Source organism: Acanthaster planci, linkage group LG07 (assembly GCF_054643075.1).
Source record: "Acanthaster planci isolate LZ-2023a linkage group LG07, COTS_SCS, whole genome shotgun sequence".
Taxonomy (NCBI): domain Eukaryota; kingdom Metazoa; phylum Echinodermata; class Asteroidea; order Valvatida; family Acanthasteridae; genus Acanthaster; species Acanthaster planci.
In genome coordinates, this window is record NC_141783.1 from 15,847,306 (window position 1) to 15,851,976 (window position 4,671).

Sequence of the window (4,671 nt, forward strand, 5' to 3'; positions counted from 1 at the left end):
CGGCTTTCAGTTTGATGACGCTTTTAGACAGGAACTGTCTAAATATCCATGTTAAAACAGACAGTCAAACGATGATCGGAACCCAAACTGGTGAACAATAATCCTCACTTGTTTTGGCACGATAAAACCGCAAGATTTTACTGCACACACTGGTGAACTGGTGACGTTGAATACTGTGAAGGGACAGCTGACACCTTTTGCAGCGGACCGGTAGACTGGCCTGATATCGGAGATGGAATTGACCTGGAATATAACCCCACAAATATATTTATTCAACCTAACGCAAGAATGAGCTGCTATCCAAACGTATGGGGGATAATCGTGGACTATGCCTTTGGGCTGTTTGTTTGATGGAAGCCTAGTTTACACCACTCTGTGACTAGGAAATTGATTCCAATGTCCATAAAGGTCAACAGAAGTGACAGACTGGACCAAATACCATGGTACTAGTGATTTCAAAGACACATATGATTGGTTTATTCAATGTCAGTGCTTCTTTATACATAAAAGCAATTAATTATGTACAAAATGATCCTCACGGGTAGGTAGTCCTTACTGGTCAACTGCAATACTATAACTGCCTATCTTATACTTGTAGTGGATTGAAATTTAGGCATGACCCAAACAGTTGAGAATGCTTAATTAAAATTTAAAATTGTGAACAGACTCAAAGGTGCATGGCTGCACAAGCATGTGTAAATGAATATGTAAATGCACTTGAGAACTACATAAACAAGATCATGCGGGTGACTGTGCGTATGAAAGAACAATTGAAAACTGATTGTGGGTTGCAACAGGTCACCTTGTGCCATAAACTTTTTTAAAACCCATTTTCATTCCTATTCATATATCATATTATTATGCTTATGCATATTCATGACCTTTTCTTTTAGGTCAAAGGTCAAAGTGTGCTAGACAGGCCTCCCCCCACTACTTACGCCACGTTTTTCATTTGATTTGATTTATTCACTATTTCCACAAATTATTATTACAAAAATTAAATAAAAGCATACTCAACGATTCCCAATAGTGGAAACAGTAGGGATAACGCACAAAATTGAATTAACTTATTTCCATTGTGGTCCCACGTGCACCTGGTGAGGAAATTAATCTGAATAAGTACATGTACAGCAGAATAGATTTTAAAAAATCCATCAAAAATTATAAAAGCTGTCAACAAATCAACATACACTATCAGAACATTGCTCTCCCAACCCCCCTGAAAATTGCGCTTTGTTTCATACAGCCACCACTTGTACAAATAATAAAAATTGTTATGTTTAACCCCGTCCATTACAGATACATGTTGTTGAGAACAACAAAAAAGCCCCAAAACAACAAATTCACAAACCAAATAACAACCATAAAACTTGACGCTTAGCTCATCAATTGAAATTATAATTAAGACAGTAATTAATAGATGTTCTATTAAAGAAATGCAACTTTATGTCAGTGATTATTTACACTACAAATATCTAAATTCAAGCATTAATAAAATTGAGGCATCAGTTTCAAGCTTATTGCACTCAAAATATATGTGGCATCCTGCGGGGATATCTGGTACATCTTCATCTTTATTTAGCTCTATCGGCAGCACGAATTTCGTTATAAGGAAACTCAGCTAGGTTTTGAAGTAGGGTTTCCTTGCACACTGTTTCAGGGTGGATGGCAGTGAATTCCATAATTTAATCCCGGTGTAAAAAAAACGAGTTAATGTCTGCTCCTTTGATGTGGGTGCATAAATATTGAACTGATTGGATCTCGTGGGGGTAATGATGGACATCTCTAATATAAGTGAAGTTGTGCTTGAGATAGTTTGGAGAAAGTTGGTTAAAGATGTTAAAAACGTGATTTGCCTTGAGGGATGCTACGTTGATAGAGTTTCAGTGTTTTCTTCGGACTGTTTGGGCTGGAGCCCTCATATTCGACATCTATCCCCAGAGAGGCTTCGTAAAACTGGGGTACTTTTTCAAGTATTCTTGGTATGAAACGACTGTAAACATTTACGCGAAGGAACGTATGTCCATTTACAATTTACAATATACAAGGCACAGTTACCAAAAGTTAGGTTACATGTAGAGCTTTTCTTGTACACAGATTTGTTTAGAGGAAGTCAAAACTCACTTTCGTTACAAATTAATCAGGGCACAGCTAGACGAAAGAACGGTCGTCATTCTAGAGTAAGTTAAAGACAGATTTTTAATATGCATAATTTTACTGCGCGTTGTATACTCAGTGCTGTGTAGTCGGAGAGATTGCACGAAAAGTCATAAGCTTGATCGGGTGGGATTCGAACCCTGAACGTGCAACATGTACAACTTCACTGACGAGCTTACCAGGGTCGGTTGACCGGTTTGAATTCCATGTGATCCATGCACATATCTTCTAAAAACTTAGACATCAAGCCCACTGTTGGTAATCCAGCAGTACAATGTTCTGAGGTTCGCAGGCTCCTGTATGCCACTGCCTTTATCATTTAATAAAACTTAGGACTGATTGATTCATATCAACTTCTCACCTTCTGCACGACCAGCCGTAGCACCGGCAGTTCACCCTTTGCCGAGACCTGGTTATCGCGGGATGTGGTGGTGTCCACGCAATCGTACGAAACACACTCTTTTGAGTATGGAAAGATGAACTACATACGGCCAGGAATACATAATTATACGCACAGTTACATGGAGTTGAAAGAATACCACCAGAGGATGGACAGGTGCGCGACAAGGTGTAATTAGCCAGATGAGTTCTCACTTTGTGTTCACTATCCTCAACATATGATTCACGGTTAAGTCACTTTTGTGGAAACTTGTGTGTAGTTGAAAATAATGTTTCAGAACGGTAGAATAATACATGTAGTGACTAATGTTGATGATTTGATTTTGTTTCGGGTTTAGTATATTTGCTACCTGAAACATTAAGCAGGTAGGAAATTCTGGACATCATTCTTGAGGGTTTTGCTCTTTCCAGTTTGCGATGGACGAGAGCTAACTCCACAAGTGGGCGCGGGAATCTTTCCTGATGATCGGAACGGCTTACCCCGATGGCTCCTACACCTACAGGCTGTTCCTTCCCTGGAAGAAGTTCAAAGAACTCAAGGCCAGGGCCGAGCAAGGCTGCTTAGAGTGTCTCCCGGATGTCGTCCCCCTTGTTGGGGAAGAGAGGCTGCTTGAGGCGGACCAGCAAGGCTCACAAACTGGTGTCTATGAAGGTCACTGGCGTTTCCCTTACCGAACAACCCGCTATTGTCTTTTTCGCTTCGATTTTCTCTATTTTTTTTTTAAATGGACACAGAATTTACATCTTTTTACCACGAGGAGGAGGATTGAGTCGATATCGTTTCACTTTCCACCAGTAACAAGAAATACGAGTTTGAAATTCACTGTATATCTGATCATTTACTTGTAGTATGCCGGCCCCATGTATACGTACAAAAGTTGCACAGAAAAAAAAAGTGAAATAAAAGATCTAAAAATCATATTGTTTTCTTCGAAAAACACCAGTTGAGAGTAAAAATAATCGTCTCCCTGTATACTGGAACTTAATGCTTATTTAACCGAGCTTCAGTGCAATATTTGTCACAATTAAAGTCTCTCGTGACGTAGAATCTGACTTTTTTTGCCCTGTCTGCAGATCGTCAACTGGGCATGATTAGAGGGCCTCTCCCTTCTCCACATCGTTAGCACTGCATTAGTCCTCACGAAGGAAACCAGTTTCTTTGCACACTTTCAAAATTTACTCTCGAAATTCTCACCTTCAAGCTAAATTATATAGGGCATTACTTTATACATTTTATTTTGTTTTGCTCTTTCAAATTGCCCAGTGGCCTTGGGACTCAATTTTTTCAGGATCTGGTTACATATTGAAACAATTCAGGATTTTATCATTTTTAATCAATCTGTTGACAAGGGAATAAAGAGCTCAGTTTGCTTTGTCGAGTATGGTGAGTGGATAGATCTGAATGGATTATGGTTCTGTAGGGAGCAACAGGGAAACCAGGGCGATAGTTCTCAGATGGGGATGGGTTATTATGGTACTTTCTTCTCAAGTTCCAGGCGTAATTAATCTTAGGAGCTCTGACATCAAATATGATCTCAATAGACAAAAGAGCAGTTCGACAAATGACTTCAGAAAGTTTGTTGGGATCCCAAAGTGGCTGCTTATTTCAACGATTTATCCACCTATAGTTGGCAGGTTCCCCCCCCCCCTGGGTACGCCACTGGGTGATGGGGGCGTTTCTATTTCCACTTTCCCCTCCCCAGCAGAGTCTGGAAGATAACCGTGAAGGAATCCTCAAGAGATGTTGTTGTACCGTTTCTGAAGTGTAAAAGCTCTTAATTGAAAAAAAATAGCAACACATCTCCCCCGCTAGATAGGTCTATACGCCACCGCACAGGGACCCCATCGTATCGATATAAATGGAATCCTTTGAACCGTCTTATTGTGCACTAATTTGCTGAGATTTAGGGAGAGCGATGTATTTATTATAAATAATATTGACCTGGCAGAAAACAGTTGGGTTCCCAATAAAGCATTTTGAATGTAGTTTTGAAAGTATAAACAAGTACCATATTTTACTTGTTTTTCTGAACGAGGTGTTTTTGACCAGGCAGAGAATGTTTGCCTTCGATGTCTTTTCCCGGATGACTTCGTGTCTGTCAGAGCAGATATTAC